Here is a 21,472-nt window from a genome sequence, read left to right on the forward strand (position 1 = left end):
ATTCTTGGCTGCGCAAACAACATCAGCCTCAGCGGTCTGCAGCGCAGCGGCGGTCCCCACTGACCGCAATCCACGGGTGGCGTAGTCGGACACTTATTATAACACCATTAAGACTGCCACTGGTTTGACCACCCTGGGCACGGACCGGGTCACCGCCACGGAGAACTACAACCCCCAGCGATCCGGTTCCGGGTATTCCCCCTGCATAGCAGCACAGCATAGGCCCAGGGGGCGCGTCACATTCACATGACAGGCTGGATCGCAGCCGAAAGCTGCCATCCAGCTTGCCATGCCGCAGAGACTGAGAAGCGCAGACATGCTTGTGCTCCTCAGTGTCTCGCTGTGACCGCATCCAGATGAGCCGAGTTCATGTCCAATGAACTCAGCTCACGTCATGCACGTCACTGACAGCGTGGGAAAATTCTCCTGCTCAAGAGCTATGGGAAGAGTGAGGCTAAGTGCCAGAATTGGCGCATCCTAAGGATGCGCCATTTCTGGAGCAGCTGACTGCTGGTGTTTCTAGCCTGGGAGGGGGCCAATATTCATGGTACCCTTCCTGGGCTATTAATATCAGCCCCCAGCTGTCTGCCTAGCCTTTGCTAGCTATTAAAATAGGGGGAACCCCACGTCATTTTTTTGGGGCGGTCCCCCATTTTAATAGCTAGTAAAGGCTGATATTAGTAGCCTGGGAAGCTCCGTGGGTATTACCCCCTTCCCAGGCTTCAAACATCTGCCCCAGCCGTCTGCTTAACCTCCGCTAGAGCCTAAAAGTACGGGGAACCCCGCGCCAATTTTTTTTTAAATAAATCCTTTATTTTAACACTAAATGACAAGTACAGTAATCAACACTATCACTGTACTTCTTATATATGTGACTGACATGTTTCTATCTTTCTAATCTATGTGTGATGCTCTATTCTTTCTGTTATAAATTGTCGGGTACCGCTGCTGAATTGCCGGCCGACTTTTTTAAAGAGACGGTGCATGAAAACACTATTATTTTTTTAAATAAATCCTTTACACTAAATGACAAGTACAGTAAGCAACACTGTCACTGTACTTCATATATGTGTGACTGACATGTTTCTATCTTTCTAATCTATGTGTGATGCTCTATTCTTTCTGTTGTAAATTGTCGGGTACCGGTGTATGCCGATGCTGAATTGCCGGCCGGCTTTTTTAAAGAGACGGTGCATGAAAACACTATTATTTTTTTAAATAAATCCTTTAACATTAAATGACAAGTAGAGTAAGCTGAGCGCTGCCATCCAGCTTGTCATCCTTCAGAGACACTGCAGAGCACAGGCATTATGGGAACTTCCGATTCCGGTATTCGATATTCTAAAAGTATCGGAACTCAGTATCAGAACTCCCATACCGCGAATATCGGTCGATACCCGATATTTCAGTATCGGAATGCTCAACACTAGTCCTGATATATATTTTGCTCAGGAGCATTTTCTAGACTGGATACAATGTATCCGCTGAGAGCAGGAGCAGCAATGTGCAGGATTACGGCCTCCGAATGGAAACAGAACCGTCCTCATTCACTGACATCAAACAGATCCTGAAGATGGTGAGAGATGAAACACAAAGTGGAATAACACAAAGATGTAGAAGATTTCATTTATTCACTGATTTACCGCTGCTCCCATCACTAGTGGTGACGTTACATTTCAGGACAGGACACATAATATTTGTAATTCCCCCTCTAAAGGAAGATAATAGACTCAGCCTTGCTAAAGGGGTTATAAGAAAGGGTTATATATATATATAAAATAAGAAAACACACCAGGTATTGCTCACCCTCCCCGGGTCTAACGCCATCTTTCCGACACTGCCTGGTCTGTGCTGATTGTCTGCAGTGCTGACATCAAGTTGACAGCATTGCAACCAATCAGTGAGCTGAACACAGCCATGATTGGCTGTAGAGTTGTTGATGTGATGTCAGTGCTGCAGACAATCAGCAGAGATCAGGCAGCAGCGGAGAGCTGGAGTTAGACCCAGGGAGGGGGAGTAATACTCAGTTTGTTTTGTTACAGCCACTGTAGCCCATGATAGTCACTATTCTGAAAGGGGACAACCCCTTCAAGGCAAACGTCATCTTCACAAGACAAGTTTCCCCTATTTTTGGAATGATGTGAATTATTCTCCATGTTCTCCCCATCTTTCCCTATCTCTCAGGTGGCCGTCCTGGTCTCCTTCAGCTCATCGGCCTTTCTACCAGAGGAGGATTTGCCCCATAATCAGGAAGGATCTAGGGGTGAAGAGCTCCCTCTAGAGGGCAGACAGAGATGACCAGTATGACAGTGGACACCAGTCTGATTGACAGCAGCTCTATGGACGGCTCGGAGCAGATGGAGGACGGTCACACCCGCTCTCTGTCCCCCTGGGAATACAGGTAATATCACAACCTGTCACATTACAAGCAGCGCTGAATAGTGATACAGTCCGGTGGAGATTCCCGGAGTCTCCTATAGAAGGACGTCTAGTAAAGTATAGAAAGAAAATAATCTTTTCAGTAGAGTTACAATAGCAGGGAATAGCTTGTCGGGATGTTTTTATAACCCCTTTAGTGGAGAATAACGTCTTCCCATCTTCTAGCCGCCTCTCGTTCTTCTTTTCCTGCCTACAAGCTCCCAGTAACCGTTCAGAAATCTCCCCTGTCCCCAAATAGACTTCAGGGGAGGAGGGAGATGCAGCTGCAGTTATTAGAAATAAAACATGAAGGAGAGAAGCTGAGAGCGCACGGCGCGGCTCTGACATCATCCAGAAGAACCTTGTATGGAGGGAGAAACTGGAGATTTATAGAGCAGAAGACTGAAGAAAAAGCCTCGAGAATCTGCAGGATAAGAACAAGGAGCGCGGACATGGACCAGGTGTTACACAGCTTCTCTCACTGTGTATTTTTATTCCCAGTCTCAGCACAGATACCAACAGGTTCCCTGTTGTCATTGCCGAGGCCGATTGTCTGACTTTTGCTTGTGTAGACGCTGATGGCCATGAAAGTCCAGACCTGATCTCCTTCCCCATCCAGCAGGAGGTGATGGTCCTACGACGGGAGCAGAAAGGCTGCAGCTTCTCCTACAGACTGGAGGGCGAGCTGGTGACTCTGGGCTGCACATGTGTCAGACCGACCATCAGCTATTACTGAATGCGTGGAAATATGGATGATGGACGCCTGATTGTCAACTTTTAAGATTTCTTGAGAATTTTTTATTTAAATAATAAAATAAAAGCAACTTTAATTTTTTTATAGTGTTATCTCTGGTTACAATAGGTTTTGGGGTTTGGTAGTAGCTACTTGTCCATTACACAGGTCCATGTTATGGTGGAACATACTGGTATCATCAGAGGACACATGCCGTATATTCTCATTGTATAGGGCCATGCTGCTCCTTCAGGTGTCCTCAAGTTCATATGGAGGCGTCTTTTCTTCTTTAGATTCCAATACAATGTTTCTAGGGAAAGTTCCTCCATAAAAAGAAATCTAATATGGCAGAACGTCTGCAGCTCCGTAATATGAGGGAATCTGTGTGATGCTCTACAGGCGATGTGCAAATGGGCCTTCACCTTAAAAGTTTGGAACAAGATGGTGCGTTATCACTTATCCATAGGACAGGGGATAATTACTGATCGCTTGGGGCCCAATCACTAAAGACCCCACTAATCCCAAATGTGGGCTCCATAATGAATGGACTGGAGGTCAAGTATGCGGACCCCTCATTGTGTATGGGATTGTTGGATTGCCGAGACTAGCGCTCATTCTCAGGTTTCCAAGACACGGACAAGATGGCGGATCAGACTATAAATTATCTTGAAAGTTTCTGACATGGCTGAAAATCAGTTTTTTGGCCATTATAAAATACTGTGAGGCCGATATATTAAGACTAAAGTTGTGCACGGACTGAAGTAGCATTACTGGCAGAAGAAACGCCAACGCTCTTGCAGAATTTGACAGGTGGACATAGCCATGTCCCATCCAGTCTCGGCTCCTCTCTAGCTCTGCCCATTTTGGCGGAGTTTCTTCAAACTAGCGAAATAAAATTTAAAAGTGGGAACATTTCTGTACAACTCCTCTTTGCTCAATTTTTTTTAATACCTTTCAAAGCAGATTACTCCAGTTTTCTGATAAAAAAAGCTATGATGAAAGTTTTTGGTAAGTCCATTACTACACACCACCAAAAACCCACCTCTCCCAGGGGCTTGCCTATAATAAGTGCAGGGTTTACTGTTTCCTTCGTGCCCTAGAGACTAGGGGAGCCAAAAAGGTCCCTTTGTCCCATATGTAAATGTGGCACCCAGGGGATGGGGACTACTCGGCGCCAGGGACTTAATGCCTGGTCTTGGGGGAGGTCGCGGTGGTCGGCTCCCGGGCCCGTACCCTGGGGTCTCTCTTAAAAACGGGGAAAATGAAATGTCAAAGTTCGTGACGCCACCTGTGGTGTCTGGTGAGGATCACCAGCGCTGCGGCAGTCCACTGAGGCCGGTGTTATGGCAGCTATGATGGTGTAGCTCCCCACAGGTGGAGCTAGGCCTCAGGGCAGCGATGTTTGACGAGGTGCACAATATGGAGATGACCCAGCCGGGTCCAAGGAAGAACAGGGGACACACACACACGGTTTGCTTCTGTACCTTTTACTGGTGGAAATGCAGGTACTGTCCGGAGCACTGCAGGGTGAGGGGTGCACTGCAGGACTCTCCCCAGTGAGCAGGTGTAAGGCCTCCTGTTTCTTCGCCGCTTAGTGTTAGTCTCTGGCCTGCCTGGAGCTAGGCCTAACTTAGTCTCTGTTCTGCACCAGCAGATCCTGTGGTAGGGCCTTCTGTTGGAGTACACACTCCCTGGTATATGGGGCCTCGGTAACTCCTGACCCTGGTATAACAGTCAGCGTTTGGTATTCCTGGGACATGTAGTTCGCCAGGGGTTCTGGTTGTCTTCTGCTGGGTGTAAAGAATCCCTGCAGACTCAGACCCGATGTCCGGTATATGGTTCCTGGGGTGAGCCGTTAAAGCTCCTCTGCCCCCAATGCTATTTACTCCTCTAGCCTTCGGCATACTCGGGCTCTCACTAGGCTATACACACTGGCAGTTGGTTGGCTGCCTCTTCTGCTGCTCTCTGAGCGTCAGCAACGCTCCTAGCTCACTTAACTCGAGCTGCTTGAGTCTGACTGAGCTCCACTGCAGACTGACCTGTTTCTCTGTGTCTCACTCTGCAGGAACTGGCTGTGGACTCCAGACTGTTCTGTCTCTACTCTCTTCCTGAGGAGAACTAACTCACAGACTCACTCCTTCTGTGTCTGAGCAGGAACTGCTGAATCACTCCACCTTCCCTATTTATATCCCTATCGGGCTTCCTCTGGTGGTCTGAGGTGGAAGGTGGAGGTGTGTGTATGCTGTGAGGGCCTCTTGTGGAGAAATCCGTCCATGCACCCCTCTGGGATCTGTGGCACCATTGCGCAGCAGGGCACCACATATAGATTTTCTCCAATGTGAGGCAGGGTCATATGTTCAATAAAGACCCCAATCTTGTGGGTGTGGGAGAGCAGCATGGGCCTGTGTGCTTCAAGTGCAGGGGCTGGATTTCAGGGAGGCTTTTTGGATTTTAATATTAAATACCTCCTGTGATGAAAGCCGGCCGGTGGGTGCAGCTCTCTGGCGCCCCCTTACCTCTCAGGTCAGTCAAGGTACTGCACCTAGAGAAAGTAGTGCCAGGTAGCTGCAACCAGCGCAGGGAACACGGTAGTGTGTTATCCCTTCAACGTCACTACACAGCACAACTCGCTAGCGCCCTCTTAGCCTCAGGTCAGTCAAGGAACTGCACCTAGGATAAGCGGTCGCCAGAGAGACTGTCCTGTAACCTACTGGGTATCGGGGCCCTCTGTAGTGAGGGCGGTATATATATCTTCCTTGGCCGCGCCAGGAATATATATATCTGAACCTCCGACCGTCACTACCAGCCTTCCCCAATCCCCAGTTGGTATGCTGCCACCAGTCCCTATTTTAGATATACGCCCAGTCCGTGAATGGGCCTATATCGGGTCAGGAACCAACCCTGGGTAGCGTTTTTGGCTTGAGCCGAGCTCACACGGACGTGCGTTCGTTATGCAGAATAAAAGGCAGGCCCACAATTACTTGAGGTAATTGATTATAATAATACACTAGATACACGATATACAACTAAATATACACAGGTATAAGGTCAGGCTAAACTATACAACAATGGAATACAACACACAGAATCACCACAGCATATCAGTTACCGGTTTCTTGATTTTCTTGTGACGCAGGGAGAGGATTCTGCGGTCGCAGGCACGGTTCTTTGTTACAGGCTGAGGCCTACCACCGCATGGTCAAACTGCTCCTCCCCTTGGTGGCCTCAGCTGGTGCTCAGATGTTCAGCACACCACTCTTGGGTCAAGACTGACTTGTCTCTTGTCTGTCCTGCTATCTTACCTGCCCCGTCCCGCCCACTGCTGGTGAGGTCAGCTGGCTCAGTCTCCACCCTCAGGTCTAACTTCGATCAGAAGCCCAAATTCTATGGAACCCAATAACTTCTTCTGGGATGGTCTCATGATACCCCCAGGGGTTCCCATGGATTCGGGCCGCCGTAACCGACCTTTTGATATCAATTATGATACCATACGGTCCTCAGGAATGGCTCCGCGCTATATCTTGGCTTCCAGAGCACGTACAAACGTCTACCGCGGAGGCTTGTGTGCGCAATGGCTCCGGGACGCCGTGATATTTTTTTATTGGCCCATCCCACGCAACATGCGTGTACTATTCATGTTTCTATATCTTATGCCTCCATGCTTGTGACAGACAAAGAAACTAGTCCTATGGGACAAATGGTCAGGTACAGATAGACGAAGCACCCCCCCCTGCTGGCTGTGTTTCCTCTCGAAGTCTTTGAAGCTCCTAGCATTCAAGTGTTAAGTAGGCTTCTTATCTTACAGGAGCCTGGATGGGGGGAAACTATCTAGTTGACGTTTTAACAGAAGGTCCCAAGGGTGGGGGCTGCTGAAGTGTGGCCATCCCTGGATATGATTTATCATTACCAAGATGGCGGCTACAGGTTCATCACACCTCCCCCTATACGAGGGCGCGAGGGGGTAGCACATTCCTGTGTTCCCCCGTGCGTCCTTCTGCACCCTCCCCTTGCCGGGATAACCCGTCAGCGTTACCGTGGTCACGGCCTCTTCTGTGGCGAATGGAGAAGTGGTACTGCTGGAGAGCGAGGCTCCAGCGTAGCAACCTGCCATTCGACCCAGAGACCGTGTGTAACCAGCTGAGGGGGTTGTGGTCCGTCTCCACGGTGAAATGGCTCCCGTACAAGTAGGGCTGCAGACGCTGCAGGGCCCATACAATTGCCAGGCATTCTTTTTCCACCGTGGAGTAAGCCACCTCCCGGGGCAGTAGCTTCCTGCTCAGGTACAAGACAGGATGTTCCTGGCCTGTCGTGTTGACCTGACTTAGCACAGCACCGAGGCCAAAGTCACTGGCGTCGGTCTGTACCACAAACGGCCGGTCGAAGTCGGCAGCTTGCAGTACAGGGGAGCTACTTAGGGCGGCCTTGAGTGCCCCGAAAGCTGTCTCGCAGGCGACTGTCCAGTCGACTGCGACGGGCAGCTTCTTCTTGGTGAGGTCCGTCAGGGGCTTGGCCAGGGTGCTATAGTGTGGGACGAACCTCCTATAGTACCCGGCGGTCCCCAAGAAGGACATCACCTGCTTTTTGGTCCTAGGAGTGGGCCAGGATGCGATGGCATCCACTTTCCCCGGTTCTGGCTTCAGAACCCCCCCGCCTACCCGGTGTCCCAGGTAGAGGACCTCACTCATGCCCAGCTGGCACTTTTCCGGCTTGATGGTCAAGCCTGCCCGGTGGATCCGACCGAGCACCTGCCGCAGGTGCTCTAGGTGATCCTCCCAAGTGGGACTGAAGACTGCAATATCGTCCAAGTACGCAGCCGCGTACCCTTCAAGTCCCTCAAGCAGCGTATTGACCATCCGCTGAAAAGTGGCAGGGGCATTCTTCATGCCGAATGGCATCACTGTGGACTCGTACAGTCCAAAAGGGGTGATAAAGGCAGAGCGTTCCCTTGCCGCGGGGGTCAGAGGAATCTGCCAGTACCCCCGGCTCAGATCCATGATGGTCAGGTACTTAGCCCCGGCCATCCGATCGAGCAGGTCATCGATGCGTGGTATGGGGAACGCATCGGTGGCCGTTACAGCGTTGAGCCCCCGGTAGTCCACGCAGAACCGTGTAGTTCGGTCCTTCTTTGGTACGAGGACTACAGGCGAGGCCCACGCGCTGCTGGATGCCTGGATCACCCCCAGCTTCAGCATCTCGTCTATCTCTTGGCGCATGTTTCCCTGCACCTCGAAAGAGACCCGATATGCTGAACGCCGGATCGGCGGGTGATCGCCAGTGTCCACGTCGTGGACAGCCATCTCAGTCCTTCCGGGCAGGCTGCTGAACAGCCCCCGGAAGGGGTGCAGGGTGGTCCCCAGCTGGGACCGTTGGTCCTCCGTGAGCTGGTGGCCAACCCCCACATCCTCGATGGACCCACCCGCCTTGGCTTGGGTGAGCAGATCCAGGAGGGTTTCTACCTCTCCTTCCTCGGGAAGGTTGCACACTGGGTGGGCAGTCGCTTCCCGCTCATGATGAGCCTTCATCATGTTCACGTGGAAGGCCTTCCTCCTTCCACGGGCGTGATCCAGGGTGACCAGATAGGTGACGGCGTTGAGTTTCTGGTGCACGAAGTAGGGACCTTCCCAGGCTGCCTGAAGCTTGTTCTGTGGTACGGGGACCAGTACCCACACCTTTTGACCCACCTGGTAGGTCCTCTCACAAGCATTCTGGTCGTACCACCGCTTCTGGTCGGCCTGGGCCTGGGCCATATTGTCCTGCACCAGCTTTGCCAAGGCCATCATCCTGTCCCGGTGGCGCACGACATACTCGATGACCGACACCTCGGGGGTGGCCAAATCCCCTTCCCATGCTTCCTTCACCAGAGCCAGGGGGCCCCGTACCCGTCGCCCGTACAGGAGCTCAAAGGGGGAGAACCCCGTTGAGGCCTGCGGAACCTCCCGGTAAGCAAATAGGAGGTGTGGGAGGTAACGCTCCCAGTCTCTCCCGTGGGAGTCGACCAACATCTTAAGCATCTGCTTTAAGGTGCCATTGAACCGCTCACACAGGCCATTGGTCTGTGGGTGATACGGGCTGGCCACCAGATGTTGCACCTGCATTTGCTTACAGAGGGACTCCATCAGCCGCGACATGAACTGGGTCCCTCGGTCGGTGAGCATTTCTTGGGGGAAACCCACTCTGGAGAAGATCTCCAGTAAGGCGGTAGCCACCTTGTCGGCCCGAATGGACGACAAAGCTACCGCTTCCGGGTACCGGGTGGCATAGTCCACTACCGTGAGTATGAAGCATTTCCCGGAGTGGCTGGGAGTGGACAGAGGTCCAATAAGATCCACAGCGACCCTCGAGAAAGGCTCTTCGATGATTGGCAGAGTTACCAGTGGGGCTTTGGGGCGCGGCCCCGCCTTCCCCACCCTCTGACAGGTGTCACACGAACGGCAGTAGGCACCCACCGCGGCTCCCATCCCAGGCCAGTAGAAATGCTGAGCTATCCTGGCCTTGGTTTTAGCGATCCCTAGGTGTCCGGCCATCGGAATCTCGTGTGCGATCCGCAACAATTCCGCCCTGAACGGATAGGGTACCACTAACTGTCGGTCCCTGGGCCACGCCTCCGGTGAACCCTGCTGGACCGTTACCCGGTACAGCCGTCCCTGGTCCCAGACCACACGCTCGCAGTCTGACTCCATGGGAGGCTGTGCCGCCTGTTCCTTGAGAGCTTTCAGGCTGTCGTCTGCTTCCAACGCAGCCTGAAATTCCTGACTTGATGTGGCCAGAATCGACGAAACTGCCACATCCTCCGTCAGCCCCTCCGGGCATGTCACCTGGCCGCTGTCTGACCCGGCAGACACTTGGTCAGAAGTGGGGAAGCCGTCGGACCTCTGCAAGGCTCCTTGGGCTCCGGCGCTCCCACTCCTGGTGACAGCGGCTATGACCGCTGTGACCGTGGGTAGTGCCTGCTTCCCCTCTGTTTCTGACCAAGCCGCCCGATCAAGCAGGCTTCCTAGGCCTTTGGACATCTCGGATGTGGGGAACTCCTGCCCTGGGGTCTTACCTGGCGGCTCCTCTCTTGGGACACCCCCACCTCCCATGGCCTGTTCCTCCCCCTGCAGTGGGCCTATACTCAGCAGCCTGGATACCCCTGGGAGCCCTACACTGCCGGTAGCTGCCCCCCTCTCCATCCCTGAGCTTCCCTCTACAGAATCCTGCCCGCCCCCTCCCTCACCGGAGGACAAGAGGTCACGGCACGCCGGCTGAGCACCTCTGCGGGCATCCCCACACTCCCCACCTGCTTTCACTAACCCTGTTTGTGTTGTGTCTGTGCAGGTGTTACCCTCAGGTTTCACTCCCTCCTCCTCAGCAGGACGCACACTACATACAACATGGTTGGCATTAGCAGCAGACAAATCAATACACTCTTGGGGGGCCGAACTTGGGGGTTCAGAGGGTACATACTGCGATACTAGACGCCCCAAGTCGGTCCCTAATAAAACATTTGCGGGAATATTTGGCGTTACTCCCACCTCCCGCATCCCCCTCCCGGCACCCCAGTCCAAATACACCATGGCAACGGGAAGTGCCGGCTCCACGCCTCCAACCCCGGAGACGGAAAGAGTCTTTCCTGGTACCAAGTCCTGGGGGGACACCACCTCAGGCCGTACCAGTGTTCGTTCAGCGCCCGTGTCCCGCAGTCCCATGACCGCAGAACGGCCTATGGTGACGGGTTGGATGTTGTCCAGGGACCTACCACCACCCCCTCCCACACACAAAACATTGGGCGCTCTCTGGGACTGGGATGGGGTCTTTTGGCGCTGGGGACACTCAGCCCTAAAGTGTCCTGGTTTGTTGCATAGATGACAACGTCTTACGTCTGGTCCTTGCCTGGAGAGGGCAACAGGGGGATACACCCCTTGTGTTCTAGGGGCCGGGGAAACAGGGGCATGACTGGGCTTACCCCCTCTCCAGGTGCTGCTGGCAGACTTCTTCAGCTCAGGCGCCCTGTTATTGGCATACTCGTCTGCCAGGGCGGCTGTAGCAGAAGCCCCTGTTGGTTTTCGGTCACGGAGGAACTGTCGGAGGTCCTCTGGGCAGTTCCACAAGAACTGCTCCGTGACGAACAGTTCCTGGACCTCCTGGCGGGTAGTAAGCGCTAGACCCGAGGTCCAGTGCTCTGCGGCTCTCAACAGCGCCCGCATATGATCGGTCCAGGTGTCCTTGGGGCCACGCAGCAGGCTCCGGAACTTCTGGCGGTACGACTCGGGAGTGAGGTTGTACTGCCGGATCAGGGCCCGCTTGATGCAGTCGTAGTTCTGTACCTCCCCGGCAGGTAAGTCCCCCAAGGCATCCAGGGACTTACCCCTCAAACGGGGGGTCAGGTATCTGGCCCACTGATCCCGGGCCAGATGGTGCTGAAGACAGGTCCGTTCAAATGCCACCAGAAAGGAGTCCAGGTCCCCATCCTTCTCCAGTAGAGGGAAGTCCTCAGCTCGGACTTTGGACGACTTGGTCTCCTGATGGGTTGGTTGCTCTAGCGGAAGCCCCCGCTGGGCCAGGTCCAGTTGGTGCTGGCGCTCCGCAGCTCGCTCTGCACGCTCCGCAGCCTCCCGGCGCTCTGCAGCTTCACGCTCCGCAGCCCGCTCCGCAGCCCGCTCCGCACGCTCCTCCTCCGCTGCCTTCTCTGATGCTGCCAGGAGGGTTTTGTAGACGGCATCGCCATGAGACTGGAGACTTGCCATAGCCGCTTGTAAAAGGGCTTGTGATCTGGACAGGCTGGGCTGGGTAGGTGGTGGGCAGCCCACTGCGGGACCGTATACTGGGGACTGGCTCCCTGAGGTGCCCGGGCTGGACTCCTCCTCGCCATGAGTAACAATGTCCTCCCCTCCTGCCACACGGACCGTAGCATTAGCCTCTTGCAGGGTCTTGCTCCTGGTGCCGTCTGCCATCTTGGTAACCGACACCGCTGCAACCCTGAGTTTGCACACACCTTGTTATACTTTTAGCCTGACCGTCTAACGTTGGGCTGACCTTAAGACTCCAGCAGTGGAAGTTACCACTGGCAGTCTTTAGTGCCTGGGAGTAGGGGTCCCACAACACTATTATTCTGCAATCCCACCGCTCTGCCACCAATGTGATGAAAGCCGGCCGGTGGGTGCAGCTCTCTGGCGCCCCCTTACCTCTCAGGTCAGTCAAGGTACTGCACCTAGAGAAAGTAGTGCCAGGTAGCTGCAACCAGCGCAGGGAACACGGTAGTGTGTTATCCCTTCAACGTCACTACACAGCACAACTCGCTAGCGCCCTCTTAGCCTCAGGTCAGTCAAGGAACTGCACCTAGGATAAGCGGTCGCCAGAGAGACTGTCCTGTAACCTACTGGGTATCGGGGCCCTCTGTAGTGAGGGCGGTATATATATCTTCCTTGGCCGCGCCAGGAATATATATATCTGAACCTCCGACCGTCACTACCAGCCTTCCCCAATCCCCAGTTGGTATGCTGCCACCAGTCCCTATTTTAGATATACGCCCAGTCCGTGAATGGGCCTATATCGGGTCAGGAACCAACCCTGGGTAGCGTTTTTGGCTTGAGCCGAGCTCACACGGACGTGCGTTCGTTATGCAGAATAAAAGGCAGGCCCACAATTACTTGAGGTAATTGATTATAATAATACACTAGATACACGATATACAACTAAATATACACAGGTATAAGGTCAGGCTAAACTATACAACAATGGAATACAACACACAGAATCACCACAGCATATCAGTTACCGGTTTCTTGATTTTCTTGTGACGCAGGGAGAGGATTCTGCGGTCGCAGGCACGGTTCTTTGTTACAGGCTGAGGCCTACCACCGCATGGTCAAACTGCTCCTCCCCTTGGTGGCCTCAGCTGGTGCTCAGATGTTCAGCACACCACTCTTGGGTCAAGACTGACTTGTCTCTTGTCTGTCCTGCTATCTTACCTGCCCCGTCCCGCCCACTGCTGGTGAGGTCAGCTGGCTCAGTCTCCACCCTCAGGTCTAACTTCGATCAGAAGCCCAAATTCTATGGAACCCAATAACTTCTTCTGGGATGGTCTCATGATACCCCCAGGGGTTCCCATGGATTCGGGCCGCCGTAACCGACCTTTTGATATCAATTATGATACCATACGGTCCTCAGGAATGGCTCCGCGCTATATCTTGGCTTCCAGAGCACGTACAAACGTCTACCGCGGAGGCTTGTGTGCGCAATGGCTCCGGGACGCCGTGATATTTTTTTATTGGCCCATCCCACGCAACATGCGTGTACTATTCATGTTTCTATATCTTATGCCTCCATGCTTGTGACAGACAAAGAAACTAGTCCTATGGGACAAATGGTCAGGTACAGATAGACGAAGCACCCCCCCCTGCTGGCTGTGTTTCCTCTCGAAGTCTTTGAAGCTCCTAGCATTCAAGTGTTAAGTAGGCTTCTTATCTTACAGGAGCCTGGATGGGGGGAAACTATCTAGTTGACGTTTTAACAGAAGGTCCCAAGGGTGGGGGCTGCTGAAGTGTGGCCATCCCTGGATATGATTTATCATTACCAAGATGGCGGCTACAGGTTCATCACACCTCCCATCCCATAAATCTGAATCAGAGGTCGGATTATTTACTTTAATACTAGAACACTGAGCATAACTACAATCCTCAACATTGAAATTGCAACACTAAGAAGGAAAAGTCGTGGAACTATGGAAATCACAGGACGGAGAGACGTGTTAGTGATCTGCAAATGATGAAAAAATGGATACAACATTTTCACATCTCAATTTATCCAGTATCGAGTATGATCCCCAAGCACAGAAATCCCCGCACTTACAGCCTCGGCTCCTGTTTTTACTTTATTGTATGGTTGGTTTATCTGCATTATCCACATTGTGGTTTTTACAGGTTTTATCTATATATTTTGTCTATGCACATTTTAACCTGAGTGTTACGAATCTGCGAACTCAGATATCCTGTGTTAAGTATTGTGGAATTTTTCAGGATCAAACTAAGAAACGTAGAGCTCAGAAACGCGTTGTCGTCTGGCTGAAGTACGTTTTGCTGATGGCATTTGTACATTTTTCATGTGCTGTTTTTGTAAGAAGCCACTTAAATTTGGTTGTGTTTATATGGATTAAATAAAGTGGAAAAAAGGGAGTGTTGGCCTGAATTTCACATTACTATATCACTTTTCATACTTTTGCATAGACCTGGTCAGAGAGTCTGGACATGTACAGTAACTCTGCTCTACAGACTCCGGCCACAAGGTAAGTTTAGTCTTACAGAGCCGCTATCTATCACCATGCACACTCAGCTTTTATCAGCTCAAATGTCTCCTGTACCCCTAGACTGTACCTGTTATATTTCCCCATCAACTACATGATGACAATTAGCTGCCATAAACTCAATGCATTGTAGGGGTTTTCCAGGTTTACTATATTGACCTCTTCACCGGTGGGGTTCAACATCAACTGACATCCAACAATCGGAATTATTATAAAGACATTTGTAACTGTGGACCATAGCACAGTATTGGAACTCACGTGGTTGCAAAACCACAGATTGATAATTGATATGGGGGAGTGGGGAGGGTCATTTACAAAACCTAGATGCCATAGACATTGACTGAAAATAAGTCCCCTTAAGAAATGGAAGTCTGCACACGTGTAGGAGAACAGTGGCAGGCAGAACAAAGATACCAGTCTCCTTCTGAAGGGTAATTTTACAGACTGTGTAAACCAATGGGACGTAGATTGAGAACTGGATCACTAATGATCGACTATTATTGTGATTGTGACAGGTAATCAAATTTTTCACTAGTGGCTACTAGAGGTGAACTGTAGTATTGCATCCTAACTAGTTAAAGAATTAGGAACTAGGGATGTCACGGGTGTGTCAGGTTTGACATACAGTCATTCTGGATCCGGCTGTAGAAGGTCGCTGCGCTTGGCCTTGCAGACACCTTCTTGTTCCTTTCATCATCCCTCCCACTCTAGGACCCAGCGGTGATCTCCACCATCGCCTGCTAATTAACACACCTTTTCTGGATCTTTAAATATACTCAGTTTCTCAAGAGAGTTGCTGGTGATAGAGTAAATTCCTCTGTTCAGGTCTGGTGTTCTAGAAGTCAGCTAGATTCTTCTTGGAGTTCCTTTATGGATTGTAGTTGTGATCTCTCTGGTGTCTCCTCAAAGCTAAGTGTATCCCCTTGTCTGTTTCCCTTGTTTGTCTTTAGTTGCAGTGGGGCTGACTAGTGCTCACTCCTCCCCCTCCCTACCTAGGGCCTAGCTCTAGGGCCAGCCAGGGCTAAGGTATCCTGCTTGGCGATAGGTGCGGAACCTATTTAGGGACGATAAGGGAGTCATGGTGTTGTTAGATCTGCTTAGGGGTCTCCAATCCCCCTTTACTTAGTTGCTGGGCTTTCCCCCTTTTCCCGTTGTCATACGCTGGGTTCTTCCCATACTTAGCATGACAACGGATGAGCAGACTCGTGGAAGTTCAGGTTTTGGTACCCAACTGAACTTTAGTCCAAAGTTCGGTTCGGGTACCAAAACTGTACCCGATCTTGATCCAGTACCTGGACCCCATTGAAATCATTGGGAACTCCAACTTTGGAGATGTAAAAAACTCAATCTCCCTCCTCCCTCTCTCTCCTTTTCTCTCTATTTCCTTCCTCCTTCTCTTTTCTCTATATCTCTCTCCTCCTGCTTCTCTCCTCCCTCTCTCTCTTTCCTCCCTCTCTCTTTCCTCCCTCTCTCCTCCCTCACTCTCTCTCCTTCATCGCTCTCCTCACTCTCTCTCTCCTCTATCTCTCTCTCTCCTCCATCTCTCTCCCTCGCCCTCTCCTCCATTTTATTCACTCTCTCCTCTCTCTTCTCAATCTCTCTCTCCCTTGCTCTTTGTCCTCCATCTCTTTCTCTCTCCTCCCTCTATCTCTCTCCTCCCTTTTTCTCCTTCCTCTCTCTCTCCTACCTCTCTCCGCTCCCTCTCTCTCTCTGCTCCCTTTCTCTGTCTCCTCCATCTCTCTCTCCTCCATATCTCTCTCTCTCTCCTACATCTCTCTCCCTTACCCTTTCTTCCATCTCTTCTCACTCTCTCTCTTGCTCTTTCTCCTCCATCCCTTTTTTCTCTCCTCCCTCTATCTCTCTCCTCCCTCTTTCTCCTTCCTCTCTCTCTCCTACCTCTCTCCGCTCCCTCTCTCTCTCTCCTCCCTTTCTCTGTCTCCTCCATCTCTCTCTCCTCCATATCTCTCTCTCCTCCATCTCTCTCCCTTATCCTTTCTTCCATCTCTTCTCACTCTCTCTCACTTGCTCTGTCTCCTCCATCTCTTTCTCTCTCCTCCCTCTATCTCTCTCCTCCCTCTTTCTCCTACCGCTATCTCTCTCCACCCTCTCTCTCTCTCCTCCCTTGCTCTGTATCCTCCATCTCTCTCTCCTCCATATCTCTCTCTCTCCTCCATCTCTCTTCCTTACCCTTTCTACCATCTCTCTCACTCTCTCTCACTTGCTCTTTCTCTTCCATCTCTTTCTCTCTCCTCCCTCTATCTTTCTCCTCCTTCTCTCTCTCTCCTACCTCTCTCTCCCTGCTCCCTCTCTCTCCTCTCTCTAACGCTCTTCTCCCCAGACTCCCGAACTGTAAAATGGACTTCCAGGAGAAGCCCGTGTTCGGAGTTCAGCACCTGACACTAGGTGTCCGGTAGGAACCCCAAATTTTACAGTTCGGGTTCGCTCATCTCTATTGAGAACTATATAACACATTGATCGAGTGGCAAAGCCTTCTTCCCGTTTTAAGCCTAAAAAAAGCCCTACAGTCCTACAAATAAACTATAAAAGGTTCCAGCCCTTTAGGTGCAGCATCGTATAACAGAATACATTACATAAGTGATCCATTAATGGTGGATTCCTTTATTTACATACAGGGGAAGACACTGGTGTGTGAGTATATAGACATCTTTATTTTCAGATATACGCTGCATTTATTTTCTGCCAGTTACAGCGAGGACAGCTATAGTCATAGCGATGGTCCCGGCCGCTCCTCCGATCATCATCCCAATAACATTTCCCTGTAACCGTGTAGTTTCACAACGTTCTCCGGTGTACATGAAGGCCTGGCTGGAAGCACACCTACAGTATAAAAAGATATTAATGTACTACATGGGGAAAAGAGAGCTCTTTCCAAAAATTGTGAAAGTCACAGTTCATTTTGCATCTTTATTATTATTTTAAGTAATCTAAAATCTAAAAAAATGCAACTTTGCAAATATTTTCTGTTTTGTTTGTACTGTTCCTAAGAAGAACTGTTGGTCTCCTCCACGGTAACAGACTACAGACGTATCCTGCGTAGTCTGGTCCTGCAGTCATATACTGTATATATATAACATACATAAAGTGAATTCAGAGCTGTCTCCCATGATCTGCTTATACCCAGCACTGTGACAGTAACAAGGAGTTATTCTCTACCTCTGGAGACGCTAAACAAATACTCTGATATACTGGACTTTTCCATCATTATCTGTGTTTTCTAACTATATAGTTTATTATTTTTATAATTTATAGACCAAGACCTGTTCCAGGGAGACATCAAGCTTGCGGTGAGGACTACAATTTGTTATTAATGGGCAATGTGATTGTGGTGGTAATAGGTAGAGTCCATAAAGACCAGACTTGCTCCTCTGACCTCCATCTTTAGATTGGGGGAGAAGGGTTACAGGGGTGCACATACTGTGTTTGAATAGAGAGTAAAATGGATCTGGTTTCTCCGTGTCATATACTATGCACAACTTAAAGCTCAACTGATCTGTCAGCAGATCAAAGTGGGCAGTTTTTGCTTTTATTTTATTCCCACTACTCATCTGAGGATTCCTTCCTTTAATCCACCGTACGGTTCCAGAGATATTTAGTCTTTGCAAGAGGCCTGTCTCACAAGATCCTCTTGGGTGCGTCTTTAGACTGACCGCATTATTATCCTATGAGCACCACTACCTTAGTAAAGATCATAAAAATTAGCACTAAATATAAAGGTCCATATCTCTGGAATCTGGATGTAAAAAAACACATAAGATAGAATAGTCAGGAGACAACAGGAATAAAATAAGAGCAAAAACTTGCCACTTTTGACCACTCTTTCAGTATGAGAAAGTAGGTAGGTTACAACAGCCATTTGCAGTACAGTAGCTATCATATAGTCAGGGCCGGCTCCAGGTTTTTGGGGGCCCCGGGCGAAAGAGTCTCAGTGGCCCCTTTAACACATACACGATTCATGATGCACAGATACCGCAGAGAAATATATATATAGTACAATGCCGAAGATTTCACTTCTTACATTACATGAGCGATATCTATAGCAAATTCTATAATAGCTCAGAAACCAGCGAATCCTCGCAGCTCACAATGCAGACCAGACAGTATAGTCCTCCATACAGAATAATGAACCCCATAAAACGCTCCATACAGAATAATGAACCCCATAAAACGCTCCATACAGAATAATGAACCCCATAAAACGCTCCATACAGAATAATGAACCCCATAAAACGCTCCATACAGAATAATGAACCCCATATAACGCTCCATGCAGAATAATGGACCCCATATAACACTCCATACAGAATAATGAACCCCATAAAACGCTCCATACAGAATAATGAACCCCATATAACGCTCCATACAGAATAATGAACCCCATAAAACGCTCCATACAGAATAATGAACCCCATAAAACGCTCCATACAGAATAATGGACCCCATATAACACTCCATACAGAATAATGAACCCCATAAAACGCTCCATACAGAATAATGGACCCCATATAACGCTCCATACAGAATAATGAACCCCATATAACGCTCCATACAGAATAATGAACCCCATAAAACGCTCCATACAGAATACTGGTCCCCATATAACGCTCCATACAGAATAATGAACCCCATATAACGCTCCATACAGAATAATGAACCCCATAAAACGCTCCATACAGAATAATGAACCCCATAAAACGCTCCATACAGAATAATGAACCCCATATAACGCTCCATACAGAATAATGAACCCCATATAACGCTCCATACAGAATACTGGTCCCCATATAACGCTCCACAGAATAATGGACCCCATATAACGCTCCATACAGAATACTGGTCCCCATAAAACGCTCCATACAGAATAATGAACCCCATAAAACGCTCCATACAGAATAATGAACCCCATATAACGCTCCATACAGAATAATGAACCCCATATAACGCTCCATACAGAATACTGGTCCCCATAAAACGCTCCATACAGAATAATGAACCCCATAAACGCTCCATACAGAATAATGAACCCCATATAACGCTCCATACAGAATAATGAACCCCATATAACGCTCCATACAGAATACTGGTCCCCATATAACGCTCCATACAGAATAATGGACCCCATATAACGCTCCATACAGAATAATGAACCCCATAAAACGCTCCATACAGAATAATGGACCCCATATAACGCTCCATACAGAATAATGAACCCCATATAACGCTCCATACAGAATAATGAACCCCATAAAACGCTCCATACAGAATAATGAACCCCATAAAACGCTCCATACAGAATAATGAACCCCATATAACGTTCCATACAGAATAATGAACCCCATATAACGCTCCATACAGAATACTGGTCCCCATATAACGCTCCATACAGAATAATGGACCCCATATAACGCTCCATACAGAATACTGGTCCCCATAAAACGCTCCATACAGAATAATGAACCCCATAAAACGCTCCATACAGAATAATGAACCCCATATAACGCTCCATACAGAATAATGAACCCCATATAAGGCTCCATACAGAATACTGGTCCCCATAAAACGCTCCATACAGAATAATGAACCCCATAAAACGCTCCATACAGAATAATGAACCCCATATAACGCTCCATACAGAATAATGAACCCCATATAACGTTCCATACAGAATACTGGTCCCCATATAACGCTCCATACAGAATAATGGACCCCATATAACGCTCCATACAGAATAATGAACCCCATAAAACGCTCCATACAGAATAATGGACCCCATATAACGCTCCATACAGAATAATGAACCCCATAAAACGCTCCATACAGAATAATGGACCCCATATAACGCTCCATACAGAATAATGAACCCCATAAAACGCTCCATACAGAATAATGGACCCCATATAACGCTCCATACAGAATAATGAACCCCATATAAAGCTCCATACAGAATAATGGACCCCATATAACGCTCCATACAGAATAATGAACCCCATAAAACGCTCCATACAGAATAATGGACCCCATATAACGCTCCATACAGAATAATGAACCCCATATAAAGCTCCATACAGAATAATGAACACCATATAAAGCTCCATACAGAATAATGGACCCCATATAACGCTCCATACAGACAGAATAATGAACCCCATAAAACGCTCCATACAGAATAATGGACCCCATATAACGCTCCATACAGAATAATGAACCCCATATAACGCTCCATACAGAATAATGAACCCCATAAAACGCTCCATACAGAATAATGGACCCCATATAACGCTCCATACAGAATAATGGACCCCATATAAAGCTCCATACAGAATAATGGACCCCATATAACGCTCCATACAGAATAATGGACCCCATATAATGCTCCATACAGAATAATGAACCCCATAAAACGCTCCATACAGAATAATGGACCCCATATAACGCTCCATACAGAATAATGAACCCCATATAAAGCTCCATACAGAATAATGGACCCCATATAACGCTCCATACAGAATAATGAACCCCATAAAACGCTCCATACAGAATAATGGACCCCATATAACGCTCCATACAGAATAATGAACCCCATATAAAGCTCCATACAGAATAATGGACCCCATATAACGCTCCATACAGAATTATGAACCCCATAAAACGCTCCATACAGAATAATGGACCCCATATAACGCTCCATACAGAATAATGAACCCCATATAAAGCTCCACACAGAATAATGGACCCCATATAACGCTCCATACAGAATAATGAACCCCATGAAACGCTCCATACAGAATAATGGACCCCATATAACGCTCCATACAGAATAATGAACCCAATATAAAGCTCCATACAGAATAATGGACCCCATATAACGCTCCATACAGAATAATGAACCCCATAAAACGCTCCATACAGAATAATGGACCCCATATAACGCTCCATACAGAATAATGAACCCCATAAAACGCTCCATACAGAATAATGGACCCCATATAACGCTCCATACAGAATAATGGACCCCATATAAC

This window comes from Phyllobates terribilis, unplaced genomic scaffold (assembly GCF_046119375.1).
Source record: "Phyllobates terribilis strain yellow unplaced genomic scaffold, ASM4611937v1 Scaffold_3__8_contigs__length_932513732, whole genome shotgun sequence".
Lineage (NCBI taxonomy): Eukaryota > Metazoa > Chordata > Amphibia > Anura > Dendrobatidae > Phyllobates > Phyllobates terribilis.